Source organism: Suncus etruscus, chromosome X (genome assembly GCF_024139225.1).
Source record: "Suncus etruscus isolate mSunEtr1 chromosome X, mSunEtr1.pri.cur, whole genome shotgun sequence".
Classification (NCBI taxonomy): Eukaryota; Metazoa; Chordata; class Mammalia; order Eulipotyphla; family Soricidae; genus Suncus; species Suncus etruscus.
In genome coordinates this window covers 35,638,392-35,662,569 of record NC_064868.1, presented here as the reverse complement: position 1 = coordinate 35,662,569, position 24,178 = coordinate 35,638,392, and the positions used below count along the sequence as shown (strand labels likewise).

The 24,178-nt window shown below is 35.6% G+C and overlaps 1 pseudogene; it reads right to left on the bottom strand.

The window, feature by feature from the left end:
* Window positions 1–22,986: 22,986 nt before the first annotated feature.
* LOC125998821 (proteasome assembly chaperone 2-like) lies at window positions 22,987–23,566 on the bottom strand (annotated as a pseudogene).
* Window positions 23,567–24,178: the final 612 nt, after the last annotated feature.

Below are 24,178 nucleotides of genomic sequence, written 5' to 3'. Positions count from 1 at the left end.
GCGTGTTTGCTTGCAAACACTATGTCTGCATTCAAACAAAGAGTCACTCAAAATTATTACAAAGGTTATACATATGAATAGATAAATAAAATTTTCCTCGATGTGCAAGACAAAAGTCAATTGAAGCTGCAAAAATCAACTATTTTATATGAAATGTGAACATACATTATGATTTGAATGTGTATTGTCAGTGTCTGAAACTACTGTGTCACTTTTCACCAAGACTCACCCCCTCTAGAGATTTGTCAAATTGAAAATGTGAAGTTTTTACTAAGGCATGTTAATCCCATTATCTAAATCCAGTCAGTGTTACAATAGAGGATCAACTATTATGTATTGATTGATACACCAGTAGATTGAGCCTATCCACTTATTTCAGCCTTATCTTTTATATTTTCTTCATCTTTTTGCTTCAGCCTTTGTCCTTATTTCATTTCCCACTTTATATCACGTACAATTGTAATTATATATTTTTTAAAATTGAGTTAACACCGATTTATAACACTGTTTTAGAATTTAGTTTCTTTCTTCTTCAAATGTCACATTCACCATGTCACATCCACTACCAAATCATTGAATGGTTTTCTATTTCTGATTAATTTTATTTTACATAAACACTTCAAGTTCCACTCATGTTTTAGCAAGTGGCAAGATTTCTTCCTTTTATGACTCATTAGTAACCCGTTGTCTATATAGATATACCCCATCTTCTTCATTCCAGCATCCACTGATGAGTACTTAGGTTGTTTCTAGGCCTCTAGATTTGCAAGTTGTGCTGCAGATAATAGAGATATGCATATATATTTTTAGACTCGTGCTTCTGCATTCTGGGCCTAGTTACTAGGAGCACAAATGCTAGCTCATATTTATAGTTCCATTTACAAAGAATTTTGGCTAGTTGTGAAGGACAGTCTGGTGATGCTCAGGGAACCACTTAGAGTAGTTGGGTTAGTAGAACCACTCCTGAAAGAACAGTGCTCAGGGGATAGACAGGGACACTCGAGGGTGAATGTCCTGAGATCCATGAACCCCAGAGCCACACCCCATTGTGCTGAGCAGGGAGCATGGCATTCTAGGAATTAAACACAAACCCTCACATATACAGGGACATTAATTTACTATTTAAGCCAAAATCCCTTGCCCCACTATTTTCATTGTTTAAAAAGCTGAATTCCTATGTTTAAAGAGATTGTATCAATTTGCATCCCCATCAATAATGCAGACATTTTCTCTTTACCTTCAACAACACTTTTTGAAACAGGACATCATTACTGTGAATCCATTAAAATACTATTGAATAATTAAAATAATTTCTCCGATCTTCTGGGAATAGGCCATTCTCATGTGTGTAAAGTGACATTATATTGTGGTTTTCACTTATTTCTTTAATCAAAAAGAAAATGCCTAATTTTTATTGTGCCTGTTGATTATCTGTATCTTCTTTCTAAAATTGTGCACTCAGTTTTTGGTTTGGTTGGTCTTTTGTGTGTGTTACTGAGTTTTGTAGGTCTTTATATATTTTGGGTACTAATATATGTCAAAGTGTGAGTTAAAATATATTCTTCAATTCAGTGTCATGAATTTTTGTTTTTCTAGTTGATTCTTTTGATGTTGCTTGCTTTTGCGATTTATACAATATATTTTGGTCTTTTTTCTTTTGCTGATGGAGGCAACTTTATAAAGACATTATCAGATAATATTGATGAGTGTAAGATGTATTTTATGGTTTCAAGTCTAAAGAGTCTTTAGTCAAAATACTTTAAGAATTATTTATTTGTGCAAGTTAATATTCAGGTACTTATTAACAAATATTGTTGCTTAAGTCAAATTATTAAATTCATTTTCTAGGGACTAGAGCAGTGGCACAGCGGTGGTGCATTTGCCTTGCATACGACTGAGCTAGGACGAACAGCGGTTCTCTCCCCTGGTGTCTCATAGAGGACCATGTGATTTCTGAGAACATAGCTAGGAGTAACCCCTGAGCATCATTGGATGTGGCCCCAAACTCCCCATTTTATTTTCTGATTCACTTGAAACAATTCAGAATTAAGGTTAAACAAATCGTTTGTCAACTTCATCTGAAGATGATATTAAAATTTGCTTTTGAGCCTCTAGAGATTATTCTATCTTTAGTACATGTGAAGAATTTTGAAGACTCTGAGATTTCACCCAAATAGCCTAACAATTTAGTCTGTACACTTTCATATATACTCAAGGAAGATTTAAAAATCCTGAATCAGATGCTAAATGTGTCTTACAGCGAGAGCAATGTTCAGAACATCAACATTTGCAAAAAATTTTTCTTTTTTTTTTTTTTTTTTTGGTTTTTGGGCCACACCCGTTTGACGCTCAGGGGTTACTCCTGGCTATGTGCTTAGAAATCGCCCCTGGCTTGGGGGGACCATATGGGACGCCGGGGGATCGAACCGCGGTCCTTCCTTGGCTAGCGCTTGCAAGGCAGACACCTTACCTCCAGCGCCACCTACCCGGCCCCTGCAAAAAATTTTTGTGCCTGGACAACGGACCTTGTACATTTTAGGAGGTCTGTACTTCCTATAATTCACACTCTTCATTCAAACTCCAACATGCCCTATTTACTTTCTCATTTTATGTTTCCTAATAAATGGCTCAATATTTGTTTCTTTTTTTATTTTAAGGGTCATACCCAGCAGTGCTCAAGCCAGGACTCAGAGAAATTTATTATATGATATGCCAGGGATCAAACCTGGGTCTAGCACATGGCAGGTAATCTCCGTACCCACTGTACTATCTCTTTGAATTCCCCCAAATGGCTCAGAATTTAGTACAGTTTTTATATGTAATATTAATCACACATTTTACATTTTAATTGGTCTTAGTTTTACTGTTTAAATAAATTGACTACATAAACCCTGATTATCACTGCCATAAAATACTGTCAAAAGTTTAATAAATTCTCCTAATGAGTTTCATACATTGTCTTTCTATTTTTCTGCTCATCCATAATTCTAGTGAAGAATGAACCCTGTCAAAATTATGAGATGAGGTAAGGTTGACTTGACTTGTTCTTAATTAATTAATTCATAATGGCATCTACTAAGCACTAATCCACAACAAAATTCTCATTAAAGCTTTTGATAGGTATTAGTTTATCTTAAATGTGTTTGCCCTTTGCTTTGTCTACTGAAAGGCATAATTTTGAGGAAAAATTTTATGGCCAGTGCATCAAGGTGGATAGTGGCACATTTATGTTGGTGGAGTGAAACTGAAAAGTTTGTGTATCATGAAAAAATATATCAAATCTATAGCTACATAAACAAATGTTTGAAATACAGTACTAGGGAAGATAAAATGATAAGCTCAATGTCCAATTTTTAAGGATTTAAAGACATAAAAGAAACCATACTAGGAAGATTTGTTTTCCAGAAGTCTTGGTACTTAGTATTTTAGTAGTAAGAGACTATGAAGATAGGCAGAAATATATAAATTAAATGAGCAAATAATTTATCAGTTACTATGATATACTTGTAATATTTATCTTTTAAGCCAAATATTAAAATTACCATGTATAAATTAATTTTATTTCTTTTGTTCTTGGTTATGGTGACATACCCCACAAAACAGAGAGCTTATTTTATATTCAGTGCCAAGGGTTGGATCAGGGTCAGTTGTGTGCATGATAAGTACCTTAACTCCAGTCCTATCTTTGGTCCTCATTTTTAATTTTACCAATGGATACTAGAGGAAATAATTAAAATTTATAAGTATAATAATTGGATTCTTGTATTTGGTCTGCTCCATAAACTAAATCTGTTCTTGAAAGAGATGCATAGCATGCCTGAACACCAGCTGCACAGCTGAAACTTTTCAGGAGAGGAGTGTGGGTCAGGTTCCTGTATAGCCGAAGAGATCTAGCTATGCCCACCACCCACAATCTACCAATGGTCCAGTTTTACCATTCAACTATGTAGCTCTGCAGAGATATCAAACAGACCAAAATTCCAGGTATGCTAGTATTATAGGCAGACGTGTCCAGGACTTTTACTTTTTTGAAATGAGGGAAGAATACCCTCTACCTTTTCATCCTTGGGGAAGCCTGGTCAGCTGAAATCACACCCCACTAAAGCCACAATATCATCCACAGAGCTTGGAACTCCAGGACCTTTGGCCACCTGACAACTCAATTTTTTTCAATACTGTCATCTCAGTAGGTATGCACCGATTTAGAAGTCAATATGGATTCAAAGCTGCCTAATGTTCATAAACAAAACAATAAAACATCAACTAGTTGGGGGCCAGAACTATAGCACAGCGGTAGAGTATTTGATTTGTACATGGCTGACCCTACACGAACCTGGTTTGATCCCTGGCATCCCATATGGTTTTTCCAGCCAGGAGCAATTTCTGAGCACATAGCCAGGAGTAACCCCTGAACATCACCTGGTGTGGCAAAAGAACAAACAAACAAAGTTAGCAACAAATTACTTAGCACACCTGACAATTAATTAATGACCTCATTGTGATATACATAAATTTTCATATTTTTACTATACTTTAAAAATAACTTCATTATTACTTACCTATAAAAATGCCATATGAATGTGTTATTTCATGCCTCCCAAGGGAGTAAGCTTGTTAATAAGTTAGAATCCAGGCATAATGGTGGAAAAACTTTACTTTAGTGTTGGGGTTGGTCTTTTATCAAATGTAGTATGAGCAACTATGTAATACATGATCTTTAAGGAAAGTAATTCTAAAAGTGTGATAATGGTATTGTTATCATGTTTTAAATGAAATGTTTCTTTTTATGTAATCTAAAGTCTGGAAAAATTGATGGAGTACTGATGGGAAATTTGATGCAGTGTAGATGGGGAAGAACTGGCCTTGAGTTGATTTATTTTAATGGCTAAGGAATGGCTTCATGAGTATAGTTTATGTTAATACAACTTAATTTGTGAAAATTAAAAGTATTTGATAGAAATAAAGTAGATAAAATATATTTATTTTAAAAGAGCTTTTATCTTAAAATATGGGTGGGAAGGATGAGTAGAGTAAATGGTATAGAGCATAGCCTAAAACGTTGAGCTACTTTGAGAAACCCTATATGAGCATGGGGATTGGGAAGTTCACAGCATAATGGGTTTCATAGAGAAGTACTGAAGAACAGAGATGTTTATTTGGGCCACAAATAAACTAGACACGTATATGCTTAATAAGCACCATGAATGTCATACAAGATGGAAGTTCAATTGTATTTAATGTCAACTTCACAGATCTCATTTATTAATTCTGCCTCTTCATTAACCACATCAAATACTTACCCTCGATCATATTCATAATCAATTCAAATGTCTCTTTGTGTCTTTTCTTAATTTTGATTATTGACTATTCAGTAATATATTTTGCCCTGCGTATAAATGACCTCTACTCCATTTAATAATTTATTTAAGCTCCTGGGAAAAATTTGATAATATAAAATGATATAAAAGTACCTCAACACACACAGTTTATAGAATATATTTTAAGCCCTTTTCTTACCATTTGTGTTATTTCAATTAGGTATACTTTTACTCTCCCCAGAAGAAAACAAATTATTAAAATTAAGTTAAGAGATTATTCAGGATTGATCAAAACTGTAAATCCATAGCCAAGGCAATTATACTAGTTTCAAAAGTCTAAGTTGTCAAACAACCAAATAGATGCCTACATAATTGATTCTAATTACTTTAATGATGAAAGATACAACTAGCAAGGTGACACCTCAATTCAAATCAATCATTTAAATAAATGAATCAGAGAACTAATTCATATTTGAGGAATTAACTGTTAACTGTGTTGGAAAGTAGTTATTAAAAATATACTTTATGTGACATATATCAGAAAATACAATGATAGTGAGTTAAAGAGAACAACATTCATATGACTATAGATCACTATACACCAAATGCCACTTCTAAAGCAATTTCACATGTAACTCAAATTATATTAATGTTAATAAGGTATCATTCTCCCTATTTTCTGTTCAGAAATTCTTTTTCAATGTTATTTTTCAAATATCTAACTGAAAACCATTCCAGATGAAGTGCCAACTAAAGACAAGATTTGAATCCAACAGTTCTTCCACTCTTTCTACCCATCATCTCTAGACATTGAATCATAATTTTCCCAAAGCTATATTGTAATTAAAATTAATTCACATTAAATACATTCACACTTTTATATATATTTTTGCGGTGTTGGGCCACTCCCAGAGGCGCTCAAGGATTACTCCTGGTTTTGTGCTTAGAAATTACTTCTGACTTGTGGACGAAGTAATTGTACATGGGTTCTGCCTTATTTTTCTTAATGTTCTTTGACTGTAAGTTCAATATTTAGGCATCATCAAGGGGATTTCTTCTGAGAACTCTGTTTATGGCGATTGTCCTTCCACTGTAACTTTACCTTGTCCTCTTTGCATCATTGTTCTCATAATTAAAAATAAAAAATTAAAAAAAAGAAATTACTTCTGGTGGGTCCAGAGAGATAACACTGCGGTAAGGCATTTGCCTTGTATACAGCCGATCCAGCACAGACAATGGTCCAAATCCCGGCAATCCCATTTGGTCCCCACTGCCTGCCAGGAGCGATTTCTGAGCATAGAACCAGGTGTAAGCCCTAAGTGTCGCTGGGTGTGACACAAAAAACAAAAAGAAGAAAGAAAGAAAGAAAGAAAGAAAGAAAGAAAGAAAGAAAGAAAGAAAGAAAGAAAGAAAGAAAGAAAGAAAGAAAGAAAGAAAGAAAGAAAGAAAGAAAGAAAGAAAGAAAGAAAGAAAGAAAGAAAGAAAGAAAGAAAGAAAGAAAGAAAGAAAGAAAGAAAGAAAGAAAGAAAGAAAGAAAGAAAGAAAGAAAGAAAGAAAGAAAGAAAGAAAGAAAGAAAGAAAGAAAGAGAGAGAGAGAGAGAGAGAGAGAGAAAGAAAGAAAGAAAGAAAGAAAGAAAGAAAGAAAGAAAGAAAGAAAGAAAGAAAGAAAGAAAGAAAGAAAGAAAGAAAGAAAGAAAGAAAGAAAGAAAGAAAGAAAGAAAGAAAGAAAGAGAAAAACATTTCTTCTGGCAGGCTAGAGGATACCAGAAATGGAACCCTCATGCCATCTTGGCTACATGGAAGGGAAACACTCTACCTATTCTGCTATAACTCTGGCCCCCAAAACTCACATTTTAAAATATGGATCACAGTTTCACAGTTATCATTATTCCCATAAGCTATGTTTCGACATCATAAATTAGTACAGGCCTTTATAAAACTTATGTCTCAGTCATCTTCCAAGTTCTGTTTTGTAATTATTTCAACAAAGTATAAAGTAATTCAAATAAATCTTTTTTTATATATATTTTACCTTATTAAATGGAGACCATATTGTTCTCTGTTGTCCCAGGAAACGAGATGTTCCTGACAGACAGTTTTTAGTTATCAGATTTCTTGGTAATAGGTATTTGTAGTCATATTTGTTTTACTTTTTATAGATATTTTAATAGTTTCTATACTATTGATCCATAGTTCCCTTATAAAGTATTTCCTATATTGCATCAATATAAAATCAATCTCATACACGATTATAACACCCATTTTAATTATTTGAACCATTGAGCTACTCAGAAAATAGTCATGTGTCTGCCTGTGTTTCTGAATCCCAGAAGGTCTCCTCAGAGGCCTAGGGAGCGCACCCCCGAAAAACTACATTTTGAAGCTGCACAGTAAGTATATTCTGGCTGTGGGGGTTGCCATCCAATAAGCTGAACTCTCTGGCCTGTGGAGGCTTCTCCCTGCTGTGCCTTTGTTCACTCTGAGGACTTCAAGGGAAACTTCTCTTGCCTGTGCCTGTCTGCCTGTGTTTCTGAATCCCTGAAGGTCTCCTCAGAGGCCTAGGGAACGCACCCCCAAAATATTGTCAACTAGAGGCAGCAATGAACCCCACTACAACACACAGGAAAACCCATACTACAAGTGTGACAATGGGAAAACCTCGCAGACAAACACCATGCACAGAAAATGAAGACGAAAGCTCAGATGACCTAATAAATTCCAACCACCTCATTAACCTCTCAGATAAGGAACATAAAATAGCAATATGGAAGATGTTTGTAGAACTCAAAGAAAGCATAGATCGATCTGAACTGAAAACAAAGACAGAAATCAGAAAACTCCAAACAGAAATAGCAGATATGAAAAACACAGTAGCTCAACTGAAAACCTCAGTGGATGGCCTCAACAGCAGGGTATCAGCAGCTGAGGAGAGAATTGGAGTACTGGAAGATGTCATGAAGAAAAAATCAACACAACAGAAGAAATTAGAAAAGAACTTTAAGACAAACGAACTGGCAATAGAAAAAGTACTCAAGGAATGTGAACAAATGAAAATAGAAGTCTTTGATAAACTCAACAGAAACAACATAAGAATCATTGGAGTCCCAGAGACCCAGGTAGGAGATCTTCAGGAAGAATCAACTGTCAAAGACATCATCAAAGAGATACTCCCAGAGTTAAAGACTACATGCAATCAAATCCTGCATGCCCTAAGAATACCAGCTAAAAGAGGCCCAAAGAAAAACACCCCAAGACACATTCTTGTTACAATGACAAATCCCACAGATAGAGGTAGAATACTGAAAGCAGCAAGATCAAAAAGGAAAATTACATTCAAAGGAGGATCCCTAAGACTTACCGCAGATATGTCACAAGAAACTCTCAAGGCCAGAAGACAGTGATGGGATATTGTGACAAGACTGAATGAAATGAATGCCTCACCAAGAATACTGCACTCAGCTCGACTCACGTTCAGCTTTGAAGGAAGAATACATAGCTTCATGGATAAACAACAACTCAGAAACTTCACAGATGATAAACCAGCCTTAAAGGAAAAACTGACAGGTCTACTCTTAGACAAGAGAGATCAAAAAACACAACAAACTTATCTACAAAGATGACATTAAATCCTATGACAATCATCTCCCTCAATGTCGATGGACTAACTTCACCAATTAAAAGATACAGAGTGGCAAAATAGATCAAAGGGATGAATCCAACCTTCTTCTGCCTACAAGAAACACTCCTGAATAGTCAGAACAAACATAAACTCAAAATCAAAGGCTGGAGGAAAATCATCCAAGCAAACAACACCCTCAAAAAAGCTGGGGTGGCTATATTAATATCTGATGACACCAACTTTATCCTCAGAAAAGTGGTAAGGGACAAAGACGGACATTATGTACTAATCAAGGGATATGTGCAACAGGAAGAAATCAGACTATTAAACATATATGCACCCAATGAGAGACCAGAAAATTATCTAATACAATTACTGACAAATCTGAAAGAAATCAATAATAACTCAATAAATGTGGGAGACCTCAACACGGCCATATCAATACTTGATAGATCAACCAGACTGAAAACCAACAAAAAATTACTAGCCCTGAAAAGAATAATGAAAGAAAGAGGACTAGTAGATATATATAGGACACTCCATCCCAAAAAACCTGGATACACATTCTTCTTCAATGTACATGGGTCATTCTCCAGGATAGACTACATGCTGACACATAAAACATACCTCCATAAAATCAAGAGGATAGAAATCTTGCAGGCTACCTTTGCTGACCACAAGGCTCTGAAATTAGATGTGAACTACAAAGCCACACAGAAGAAAAACTATAACCATTGGAAATTAGACACCCTGCTACTGAACAACCAGTGGATCCAAGATGAAATAAAAAAGGAAATCAAAACTTTCCTGGAAACAAATGATAATGAAGACACAAACTGCCAGAATATATGGGACACAACAAAAGCGGTCCTGAGAGGAAAATTTATAGCTCTACAAGCACACATCAGGAAGGAAGAAGGGGCATACCTGAATAACTTAATGACACAGCTCAAAAAGTTAGAAAATGACCAACAAAAGAAACCAAAAATAGGGAGACAGAAGGAAATAAGGAAATAACAATCTGAAAGCAGAACTCAATAAAGTGAAAACCAAAAAGCAATCTGAAAGATCAATGAAAGTAGAAGTTGGTTCTTTGAAAAAATAATCAAGATTGATAGACAGTTGGCAAAACTCACAAAGAAAGAGAGAAAAGTCTGATAATCCGTATTAGAAATGAAAAAGGGCAGATCAAGTCAGATATTGCAGAGATCCAATATGTAATCAGAGACTACTTTGAGAAACTTTATGAGAACCTAGAAGAAATGGAAAAATTCTTGGACACTTATAGCTTCCCACATTTAAATAAGGAGGATGTAGCATATCTAAACACCCCCATCACTACTGAGGAAATTGAAACTGTAATCAAACATCTGCCCAAAAAGAAAAGCCCAGGCCTAGATGGATTTCCTAATGAATTTTTTCAAATCTTTCAAGAGGAGCTACTATCAGTCCTAGCCAGGCTCTTCCATGAAATTGAAAAAACAGGAACACTCCCAAACAGCTTTTATGAAGCCCACATCACCTTGATACCAAAACCGGAGAGAGATGCTACCAAAAAAGAAAATTACATATCAATATCCCTGATGAATGCTGATTCAAAGATCTTCAACAATATCCTGGCAAATAGGATCAATGCATCATCAAGAAGATCATACACTACGACCAAGTAGGTTTCTTCCCAGGAATGCAAGGATGGTTTAACATCCATAAATCTATCAACATCACACAAAATCATCAACAAGAAGAAACATAAAAAAACTCATGATCATATCAATAGACGCAGAGAAAGCATTTGATAAGGTCCAACACCCATTCTTGATCAAAACTCTCAGCAAGATGGGAATGAAAGGAACCTTTATCAATATAGTTGAAGCCATCTACACAAGCCAATGGCAAATATTATTCTCAATGGAGAAAAACTAAAAGCCTTTCCTTTAAATTCTGGTACAAGACAAGACTGTCCGCTCTCACCACTCCTCTTCAACACAATACTGGAAATTCTTGATATAGCGATCAGGCAAGAAAATGATATCAAGGGAATCCAGACAGGAAAGGAAGAAGTCAAGCTCTCATTGTTTGCAGATGACATGATACTCTACTTAGAAAACCCTAAAGACTCTACCAAGAAGCTTCTAGAAACAATAGACTCATATAGAAGGTGGCAGGCTACAAAATTAACACACAGAAATCAATAGCCTTTTTATACACCAATAATAATAAGGAAGAGAAGAAAGTCAAGAAGGCAATCCCATTCAGAATAGTGCCACACAAACTCAAATATCTTGGAGTCAACTTGACCAAAGACGTGACGGACGTATACAAAGAAAACTATAAAGCTCTGCTCCAAGAAATAAGAGAGGATACACGGAAATGAAAACACATACCCTGCTCATGGATTGGCAGGATTAACATCATTAAAATGGCTATACTCCCCAAAGCATTATACAGATTTAATGTGATCCCCTTAAAAATACCCATGGCATTCTTCCAAGAAGTGGATCAAACACTTACGAAGTTTATCTGGAACAATAAACACCCTCGAATAGCTAAAGCACTCCTAGGGAAAAGGAAAATGGGAGGCATACTTTCCCCAACTTTAAACAGTACTACAAAGCAATAGTTATCATAGCAGCATGGTATTGGAATAAAGACAGACCCTCAGATCAGTGTAATAGGCTTGAGTTCTCAGACAGTGTCCCCCAGACATACAATTACCTAATTTTTGACAAAGTAGCAAGAAATCCTAAATGGAGCATAGAAAGCCTCTTCAACAAGTGGTGCTGACAGAACTGGTTAGCCAATTGCAAAAAAGCGAACATAGACCCCCAGTTAACATCATGTACGAAGGTAAAATGCAAATGGATTAAAGACCTTGATATCAGACCGGATACCATAAGGCATATAGAACACCAGTTGGTAAAACACTCCATGACATTGAGACTAAAGGTATCTTCAAGGAGGAAACTGCACTTTCCAAACAAGTGAAAGCAGAGATCAACAGCTGGGAATACATTAAGCTGAGAAGCTTCTGCATCTCAAAAGAAATTCTGCCCAGGATACAAGAGCCACCCTTTGTGTGGGAGAAACTATTCATCCAACACGCATCAGATAAGGGGCTATACCACTCCTAGGAATATACCCTAGGAACACAAAAATGCAATACAAAAATCCCTTCCTTACACCTATATTCATTGCAACACTATTTACCATATCTATAGATTTTTAAGCAAGAAAATTGTCATTTCCCTAAGAGTAGACATTAAACTACTAGATAAATATGCAGGTGACTTCATAAAAGTGAGAGTTTTTTTGAAGGGGGAGATTCTTGGAAGCATAAATAATGCCTCAAAACTCTGACATCATTGGGCCTTTCCTAACCCTTTTACTCTGCTTTTCATGGGAGAACTATGTCACATTCTAGAAGCTTATGTTATAGAGGTTCCCTTCTTATATGGATAGGCCTAACTTCATGTTCGAGAATGAGTGTACTTCCCCTAGAGACATTTTTTTGAAAGCAAATCTGCTTCAGACTCATGGAGGGTAACCAAATAAAAGATAATAAGGACACCTGATTAAAGCTGTAACTTAACCTGCATATGTCCACATAAGTGCAAGGTCTCCCAATGTAGGAAATGTAATCATTGGAGAAGAGAAGGGGAAAGGATAACTTGGTATGATAGAGGCTTGTGTATTTTTTCTTTCTCTGAGGGCACCTTCCAATATAGAAATCAAAACTATATGAAAATACAGAATATGAGCCAGCTCTTCCAATGACTATAAATGTCTATTATCAGGGTGTAGGCACCCTGAAGAAAATTTTACTTTACTTTCATAGTAAAATTTATAAAGTTAAAAACACACAGATTATAATTTCCACAAATACTGTAGGTGGTCTTAGAAAGGGTGGCATTACCAGATATGGAATATGCATTAGCTTTCTAGTAAATACCAGTACATATTGAATATGAAATCATAATAGAAGAATACATCATAATGGTTAACAGAGCCTCTAATTTTCTCTTAAATTGAAAGAACTTCTTTCTTCTTGTACACATAATATAAGAAAGATACTCTTGGTAAAGCCCTTATTCAAGATTCAAAGATGTGTTCAAAGCAATGACTTTGCATACTGCCTTCTGCTGGAATCCTATATATTGGTATGTAAAATCACTATTAAACAGACTTTGCTGCCTGGCAGCATTTTCCCCAACTGTATGAGTGTGTGTTCTTGAAAATTGCATCTCCTATTCCTCCAGCTTGTCCTCAACCCTGGATAGGTGTGACTGGACAGCTTCCCTCTCAAGGGAAAGCTCTCCTTTGCTGCATTTTGTGAACCACTAGAAACTCGGTGCAGGCGAACAGGATCTAGACTTTTTGTCTAGTGAATCACCACACTTGCATTGAAGACTATGGGGTCAAGGGTCTAGAGAGGAAGGGTGATGAACCCTTCTGTGCCAGACCAACAAGCCACAGGTCCAACATCTAAATTCTTAGTATTCCTAAGTGAAAAGTCAAGATAATCCAATCTAAATTAGTTATCTGGTCAACAAATTTATTGATCATGTATTGTGTAAATGAAAGAAATTTTTATCTGTTGTGTAGAAAACACATGAATTAGGTACAATTTTCATTTCTTTGTCTATTGGAAATGATAATACCATTGTGTTAATGATGATAGTTAGGACAAAGAATAGTTATGTTCATGAGAGAGAGCCAGAATTCTATGGCAGTTTTAATATAGAGGGAGAGAGTGAGAGAGAAATTTTAGGAATTAGATACACTCTTCAATAGTGTTTTCCATACTGACTCCTCAAAGTTTGAGCTACTTGATCTTTTTCTGAAATATCCTTATTATTTTTCTTTTGTAGATAACTTATAATTTTTGAAACTCAATACAGTTATTAAAACCTCCACAATGTGAATTTCATAGTATTTTTATGCAGTGTATGTCCTGCCTATAATACGAAGCTCTCAAAATAGCATGTTCATGGACTTTTTTGATTTCTGAGACTTTGCACAGTTGTCTTAATACCAGACTAGTGCTCATTTTAAGTACAATGACATCATATAAATCTGGATGAACTCTGCTGTATGTAATGTCTAGAATAGTTTAGGATCATCCAAAAAGTCTTCCTGAAGAACAGAAAACAGAAAAGTACAAAAACTATGTAGTAGACTAAAGTGTCACATTCTCTAGGAGATTGGTTAAGGTTTGATTCCCACCGAGCTTCCAGACAGGAAAGGCAGTTCCCATTACACTGTCTTATTAGGTCAAATGGGAACAGTTCCATTGGTAGAGATCTGCAGGAAATAATTTACACAGTGAAAAGGTACAAGAATGGGTTCAGCTCGGCTGGGCTCAGAACACTCCACATGCCAGGATTTCGTGGGCCTTTGACTGGTATGATGGGGACTCTGGGCAGGACAGCTAGCCATAGGACCCCTGGGCTGACCACTTCGTCCAGGTGAACAAGATTCCCCCCACACCAAGCGGGTCTTCAGGGCCACGCCTGGTTAATCGGGCCCTGGGGGGAGGGGTGAGAAATTCCTCCCTAGGCATCCAAAAACTACAGAAGTACTTCATGTATTCAGAATATTCCTTATTCTTATGTTATGTTTTGCGTATACAGAATGTTCATTTTGTATTCTGCCCTTTTCTACACCCCTACAGAGCTCTTTTTTACTTCTTAACTCTCTAACCCCTCTCAAACATCACTAACCTACATTACTCTTTTTAACTTCAGTAGTGTACAATCCTAATCACAGTCCAAAGCTGTGCATTGTGTGTGACAACCCCAAAATGTCTCAAGATACATAAAATGGACACGTATTTCTTTAGAATATTTTGTGTTTTTTCTCTGACAGCTATAAGTCTTACTAAATGTTGTCTTATACAGTGATGATTCTAACCACTTTTTATCTTCTCTTTTTGAGCTGTTTAACAAGGAATTTTGGTGGAAGAGTCCCCCAGTTTAATGCTTATGATTGAACCATGGCATGGGAATCATTGGAATTGTTCTTATGACCCCCATATGCGCCAATAACACCACGTGGCATTGCTTCTTATTTGCATAGGCACATTAAAATGGGAAAATACTATACATACAAATAAGATCCTATCTAATAGAGATTGGAACACACAAATCTTGTAGTGCAAAGGGACCTTACACCCTGAACATTGACATAACGACCTGGCACCGACCTCAGAAGAAAGGGCATAATCCATTCTCCCCTGAACCAGGGAAGCCATCCACGAAACATCCAGTCTGGTCTATAACATCACCTGGAAGCAATCCTCTATCACGGAAGACCTACACTGCTCAGACTTCGACCTGCTCAAAAGAGACTTCCCTTAACACTGAGAAGACTTAACAACAACAACGACCTGCTTACAGGACAGGGCTCCCTGCATTGCCCTTTGATTGTGAGGTGAAAGGAGAGGATGTTCCACATCCTGACTTCAATGTAAGATATGCAGATTCCCGATCTTTAATACAGAAACATGATACCAACAACAGAGACTGTGTGAAAAATAAAAGTGTGTTGGCACTACAGACAATGTATTGGATTGGACGATCTAGCTTGCCTGGAGCCTAGACTTGGTCTTGTGCCAGGAAACTTCAGGGGTCTGGTCTCTTTGTACTTAGGCCAAGGTTATTTCTTTCCATGTCCCTCATATTTTGGTGGGCCTATGCAAACAACAATTGCCACTCTAACACCATTTTTACTGTGCTCCTTTGACTCTAATCCTTAAAAAGAACTCACTTAAAATTTGAGGTTAACTTAAGCTAATATGCATGTATATGAAAATGTAAGAAAATACTATGCCTGTAATGTTTAAGGAGTTATGTAAGTTTTATGGCTTTGAATTGCCTTGTATACTGTTAAGAAATATTATAATGTGTTACAATCTGGGGACTTGAGGGACAAAGTAATTATACATGGATTCTGTCTTATTTATCTTAATGTTCTTTGGCTGAAATTTCAAAGTTAAGATATCAGCAAGGGGACTTCTGAGAATTATGTTATGGGTGATTGTCCTTCCACTGTAACTTTACCTTGTCCTCTTTCTTTGCACCCTTGTTCTCATAATTAAAAATCAAAAAAAGAAAAAAAAGAATAGGTTCAGGAAATCCAGTGCTCAAGCAAGGAATTCAAACCACAAAAGCTTTCTGCTCCTAAGATGGAGTGCAGTTTAGTAAAAGAAAACAGAAGAGTGAGCCCCAGCTTTCCTCAGACCCAGGCTTTTATTGACAAAAATTAGGTATAACCTAGGGTGGGAGCAGAATACCAAGTAAGGAATAATCCAATATAGTATCACCAGGTCACACCCTAGGGTGGGGTACAATAATTGATTAGGGTAGGATCAGTAACACAACAGTAGACTACAAAAAGATAGCACTTGAAAGTTATTTAATGAGGAGTATGTTTTGAGGTAGAGGGACTATGAAAGCAATTATAGTTGAACTTTGTTATGTGTTTTCTAAAGCTGTGATTTGAGAAATATTTAAGAAGACATAAGTATTAATAAAACTTTGGAATATTAGGCTAAGGATGTAACTTATTAATTAATAAAAAACAATGCAAATAAGTAGTGTTGACTTTATAGTCAAGAATGAAACTGCTCTTTAAGAATTTAACATCATGGTTTGGCTGATGAGGCACACAAGGCGACACTAGCAGCTGCAGAATAATTAAGAAACTCTTCACCCAGAAGCTATTTATCAAATGTTTCTGTGTGCTTACCAGTAATGAGCCCAGTCCTAAGATCTGCAAACACTGAAACACATACCTGACAGTTTTTCTTCAAAATATCACAGCTCTGCAAGAAAGACTAACATTTAAACTACTGGCAGTGGTTCAATGTGGTCAGTATCATTAGAGATGTTACAAAGACATTCTAATCATAAAGCATATATACTACATGCCACAAATGCAGAAGTAAACTTGAAGAAAATTATCCTGGGGAGGGAGAAGTAAGAATGTCCCTGAAAAAGATTATAGAATGTCTATGCAGTGTCTATACAAGGGCTTTATTGTGTAGGCAAGGGAACAAAGAATTAAATCTTAGGTATAATTAGAGCCTAGGTATGTTGAGGTGAAAATGGTCCTACCTACAAATATATGCACTAACCAAAATCAGGAATGTGTAAAGAGGGATGTATTTAGGAAAACATAATAGATTAATCATATTGAGACAACTATTTTGGGAGAATTTGGTGAAAATAATAGTACTCATTTGAACATTTTGTTTCATGAATCTTCTACATTTATCCTGTTAAAGTACACAAGAAACTACATAGCAAAAGGAATCATTAAAGTTAAAAGAGTACGTAGGCAGCTTGTCTAATCTGAAACACTAGGAATATATAGGCAGAGAAAATGTGATCATGTAACCATTGATAAGATAATGTACAAAACAAAGACAATCACACAGGACCAGAAACCAACTTAGGTAAGACATTGTCAAACAAATATCTATGTGAGAGCAAATAATGAATCCATGTTGGGGCTTTAGGCTAAAATGACCCTACCTACTAATTCATGCTTGCTGAATTTTCATAAATTTAGATGAGTTTGAGAAAAAAATTTCAGATGCGAGAAGCAGTAGGGCAGGTACACTTTCTTTTTAAAGCACATGAATACATCTGTCCCTTTTTTCCACTCACAAAGACAAGAATAAAGCAAAAATCATTGGTTTCATTTGCGTCTAGTTTGGGCCCCTATTTTCAGCAGCAAACAAGTCTGCCAATCAGTGTCACTTCTGTTAGGAAATTTGTGACATGAATGCTTGGAATGATTCCAGTTATTTAATTCTTACAGATAATTGAGAGCCTATTGGAGAAATTACACTATCAAATTAATTATGGTAATGTGAAATCTGTTTGGTATCCAAGACAGTATCCCAGAGAGAGAAGATCAGAATATTTAATTTAAGTTGGATGAATTAACATGTAGTTACTAAACTGACTATATGTTAAGATAGGGAAATGATCAAGCAAAATTATTGTAAGGAATATATCAAGAAATCCCTAGTCCGAACTAGATTTCAATATTACCTTCCTGAACATGAATGCTATGTTTATTAATGCACCTTTTTACACATGGGATTTGATTGAATTCAGAGGTATAGGCAAGTTTGTACTCCAGAAAGATAAAATCTCAGTAGCTTGGATTTTAGTGGCTAATTGAAAAACTATAGTAGAACAAAACCAAAGCCAACTTGTAATAAAATAATGATTAAATAAATTTTGCAAGGAGCTTATAAATAAAGGAAATCATCAAAGCATAGACATAGACCAGGAAGAGAGGAGCTTGTCCAAAGCTTCTTCCATGACTTTCATAGACTCCATTTCATTGATTATTGTGTTGAATATTCTAAAGTTGCTGAAGATTTGGGTCTAAATGATCCTGACATCACTGTATTGTGGAGTGTGTGTGTGTTTTCTTAAATCATATTTACCTTTTCCACAAATGATTTTTGGCTCAAGAGGAAAAAGGCCTCTGATTTCATTTACATAAGGGCCTATTCTATTAACCAAATATATATTTATATTTATCAAAAAAACCAATTACATTTACAGTGATTTGTGGAACAATTTGTGTTCAAAAGGCTTAGCACATGCAGGAGAACTGGGTTCCATTCTCAAAACCCCATGAACCCCAAGTACCTCTAAGATTGACTTCTAATCATCAAGTGAGGTACAGTTCCTGAATAAAAAGATAAAAACACAGAAATGTATAAAAGCCAATGAACAAATAATAGCTTATATATTATGTATATATAACTGCTTTCTATTATTGTAGAAACTTCAGGATTATATATATCATATATAATATATATTATTTTTGGGGCCAAACATGGTGACTGTCAGGGGTCACACCTGGCTCTGCACTCAGAAATCACTCCTGGTTCAGGGGCCATATGCAATGCCGGGGGGGATCAAGCCCAGGTCTATTCAGGGTCAGCAGCTTTCAAGCAAACACTCTACCGTTGTGCTACCATTCTATCCTCTGGACTATATTATTTTTGTTAGACAAAATATCCTTGGTTCATAAGGTAGTCTGCAAAAATTTGTATACATTAAAACTTGAAATCACTTTGAATTTATGTTTAAAGAAATAAAGATTTTAATTAAGCCGATTGGATATGAGTAGCTAATACATTATCTCTGAATTATTGCAGCCTAACATTACACAAACTAATGTTTACTTTTACTGGAATTGCATCAAATATTGCAAGGATAAAGTGAATTTAGATGGAAATAGAAATTTCAGAGTCCTGATAGAATCTAGGAATAACTTCTAATATGCTGTGCAGTTTTAAATCCTTCTATCACATATTATCATATCATATATTATCATATATATTAACAATTATAATCTTTTTAGAGAAATGTAAGATTTTCTGAAAGTACAAGAGTTTTCTTTAAAATTCTTTCTTTCATTAAAATGCTTTTTTTGTCTTTGGCATTATATACTAAGAAATGTGAGAAACTATGCATCTATAATTCTATTAGAGCACCCTTGCTACTTTTCCTTGTACACATTCCTGATCACATTAATTCCTTGTATTTAAAAATATAGCATTCATTTAGTTAGAAATAAAACAAATTGCATTGGGTGGGCAAGGAATCAGAATAAAATAACAAGCTCCCAGGGTTTATCTGGTAAGCTTCTGTTAAGATCAATATGATTTCCTACCCCAGGGACCTAGCTACTTCCTCCACTCATCATTTTAGAGTACTTTGATATTTGCTTCGAGACATTCCAATTCCCGAGTAAAGTATCCTCTTTTCAGGACAATATGTGACTTTAGAACAAGGACTACGATTACTCAGTACAGTTCACTGCATAAGAAACAACTGAAATAATTAACTTGACTAGCTTCTGGAGTTCTGCTTTATGGCTCTGAATTTACTCTTTTCTACACTTACAAAAAGGCAAAGCAAAATAGTCAGCCTCCTTAGTGACTGTTCCTTTTTATAATCGCAATGATTTTAGAGGAATACCCATTTCCTGGATTCTTCCAGCTGTAAAAGTCTGAATCTTTTAAAATGCAGGATGGATTTTCACATGCACATTACTGGCACCTGCTGTAAGAAAGTCCTGGAAAAAGACTGACTTACTCTGGGTAATTATCTCCCTCTTTACTTTAGTGAGGACCCATTTATCACGATATGTTCCCTGTCATGGCTTGGCTTGCAACCAGTCAAGTGATTAACCATAGTCTTTAAAAAATTGTATCTAAAGTGGGCGTAGAGGTATGGAGGTAGTGCGTTTGCCTTGCTTGCAGTAGGACAGTGGTTCTAATCCCGGCATCCCAAATGGTCCCCCGAGCCTGCCAGGAGCGATTTCTGAGTTTAGAGCCAGGAATAACCCCTGAGCGTTTCTGGGTGTAAACCCCCCCCCAAAAAAAAGAAACAAAACCAAAACCAAAAATTTATATCTAAAATTAAATCCTAACTTTTCAAAAGACAAAAATCATACAATGCAAAGAAACTTAATGAGGAAATGTTTTTCTTATGGAGGGAGTTGTTTGTATTTCATAAAGTGAAGAGTAATAACTTTTTTTTGGTTTTTGGGCCACACCCGATGGCACTCAGGAGTTACTTCTGGCTATCTGCTCAGAAATAGCTCCTGGAAGGCATGGGGGACCATATGGGACACCGGGATTCGAACCAATCACCTTAGGTCCTGGATCGGTTGCTTGCAAGGCAAACACCTCTGTGCTATTTCTCCAGCCCCAAGAGTAATAACTTTTAATAAATATGAAAAGAGATTATAAAGTCTTTACTTACAAATGGTAAAATAAGAAGTTAGAACATGAAGATATTATGTTATTATTATTTTTAATTAATTAATTTTTATGGTTTTTGGGTCACACCCGGCAACGGTCAGAGGTTTCTCCTGGCTCTATTCTCAGAAATAACTCCTGGCAGGCTCAGGGGACCATATGGGATGCTGGGATTCGAACCACCTACCTTTTGCATGCTAGGCAAACGCTTACCTTCCTGCTATCTCTCTGGCCCCAATGCTGTTGTTGTTGTTATTGTTGTTATTTTGCTTTTTGGGCCACTCTCAGTGACACTCAGGGGTTACTCCTGGCTATGTACTCAGAAATCACTCCTGGCTTGAGGACCATATGATACACCAGGGGATCAAACCGCGCTCCATTCTAGGTTAGCGCTTGCAAGGCAAACGCCCTACCACTTGTGCCATCACTCCGGCCCCACTGTTATTATTTTTATTAAGTATTTAATTTTATTAACTAATAACATTTAGCTAATAAGATATTGCATTAAATCTTAAAAACCTAAAAGTATTTTAGTTAATAAAAATATCTAGATACATTCTTTTATTCAATATTTGTTTATATATTTAACTGCTTTGAAAGTTCACATTTATAATTACAGAATTGCAAATTATAGGATACAGTAAACAATTACAGAAAAGACAAAAAGCAGCATTTTTTTAATTTTTGGTTTTTGACTCACACCAGGTATTGTCCAAGACTTACTCCTGGCTATGTGCTTAAGGATAACTCCTGACAGGGCTCGGGAACCCAATGTGATGTTGAAGATCAAACCCAGGTCAACTATGTGAGGGGCCATACTCAGCAATTCTCAGGGATTGCTCCTGTCCCTGTGCTCAGATATCACTCATTGCAGGTTTGGGTCATCAATGTGATAAACAAAACATCCTACCCTCTGTACTATCAACCTGACACCAGAAAACAATAATTTTTAACTTAAAATATTACATTTATTTCACATGATGAAAAATATTGCAAATGAAATAGATTTTTAATAGTAAAATCTATTTTGTTAATTCACTTTTTATATTTTTATGAAAATAACTCCCCCAAAGCAGCCCAGACAGTATGACTTGTTTACAAGTTATGTTAGGAATAAGTGTATTAGAATATAAAGTAAAAAGCTAGAAAATAGATCTAGAGTGTGGGAAGAAGGCCACAGACAAAGAGTAATTTCCAGGAATTTTTTCCAAAAATTCCAGCATTTTTGAATGCAAGGCAGATGCTGTGTGGTTATCTTCACTAGATTTTTTGATTTATGTGAAGCCACTCATTAAAATATTCAATAAGACATGATCCATTGCCTATATTGTCACTTTTTGAAACACATTTCAGCAGAATCACCATTGGGATTTCTTTGTTCTTTAATTTTACTTTTTTGACAAAAACATAAAAAGAGGCTGGAGCTATTGAAACTATTGTGATTTACAAAGTTTTACATAGTTGGATTTCATACATACAATAAATCAGGGCTAACCCCACCACCAGTGTCAAACTCCCTCCACCAATGTTCCCAGAGTGTATTCTATAACACCACCCTTTGCCCCCTGGCCAGCAGTATAATAGGCCCATTTTAAAGTTTAGATTGCTAGAGTTTGGATCTCTTGATTCTATTTTTGTTGATTTTGGCTTGTATATTTAGTTCTGTCCTTTTTTATCTCCACCAATGCAACTGAGACCACTTGACCCTCATCCTTTTTTATTTCATCCCCCTTTTTTAACTTTATAGAAAACTGCAGAAATATAAGGTAGAACAGAGTTATATGTGTCCTAAGATTTTATTAAAAAAGCAGGAGCCCTATCTAAAAAATAAAATGGTGATAGTTTTTGCATGTGGACAGCAAAATGTGGGAAAATAGAAAAACTGAACCATTGGCCTAATATAGGGTGTCCCTACCCATGAAGCATCTTGCTATAAGACCAACAATAGGCTCCAGGAAGACTAAGTTATATAGCCCCAAAATCTTTCTTCCTGGTCCCAGAAAAAGTTCTTAATTACATTTCTTGCCTTAGACTTCAGTAATTGTAGATCTTAGATTTTGTTCAGATCCTATGTCAAAGTCAGGGTATCATAAGCATCTTCTGGTTTCATCTTACCATTAGGTGGCAAAGTAGGGGCAAAGCAGGTGGCTAAAGACCCTGAGAACAAGATGGTTCTGTTTCCAAATCATTAGGGTATACTCCCTGGAGTAAGTTCTTGACAGGACAGTATTAGGGCCTACTACAATATTAGGTCAACTTTCATTGTAAACTGTCTCCATAATATTCCAACCATGGATACAGACACAAGATTCAGAATCTTCAATTTTAAGAATACATGGGCTTGATTCCACTTTTCTCCAGTTAAGACTCTTTATTTTGAATGTATTTTTGTATGAAAAGTGTATTTAAGTTACCTAAAGCAAGTACCACTAAGCTATAGGTCATTACAGTAAGATAAATGACTGCTTGAAAGAACAATGAATTTAGCAAAGTCACTACTTTTCACCAAGGGAAGAGGTTTTCACAAAATGACTTTGATTTAAATTTAATTACAATGGATATTAAACTGATGGGCTACTAGCTTCTTTGAAGATGATTAATATACTACAGCATTTATACTTAATTCTATTGAATTTTATTCTGCAGTGGCATATGAGTTGTTTCCAACCATTGATACAAAGCAGTCAATAAAGAAGTAATCACTCTTATGCATAGCCCGAATAAAAATAATCAGTTCTATCACAAGCTGACCAACATTTCCAACAAATATTGTTGGTATAAGGAGAGTGAACCCTGAAAGGTTTGAATTGAAGTCTCCATAGGGAAAAACATGATTGCAGAATGGTGGGAAAGAGGGAGATGAGTATTAGTGTATTAGTGAGGAAGAAACTAGCAGAGCCACAAGCAGAAGATCACACGAGTCAGTCCTGAATATGAAAACAACAATTTTTAAAGTCCATATCAAGCTTCCATTCACCATGCAGTTTTTGAAGAGTTATTAGAGGCTACAAGTTATGGATTTGAATAAGACAATGTTCTTGGCAAAATTATAACAATTAATGATTAAAACTCTTAATTTTAAGGTCTAACATTGAATTATTGAAATGACACCTTGCTTTATTAAAACATTTTACTAAATTTCCAATGAATATCTAGGTTGAACTAATGACTCATTTTCACTGTTCACAAGAATATAATATCCAGGTCTTATGAGTCTCTGTCTTATTCGTTTCTGAGTACAGTGTCTGCCTTGTCTAGGAGAGAGTAATTATAATAAATCCTGATGGAGAAAATATTGACTCTACCTCCTAACTACTTCAATTTTAATAGGAATTTATTATGGTTCTATGTATGTTTTTATTTATTTTATTAATAATTTTTATTTTGACAAAAGTGGATTACAAATATTTGACAGTAGTATTTTATGTACATAGTGACATTGTA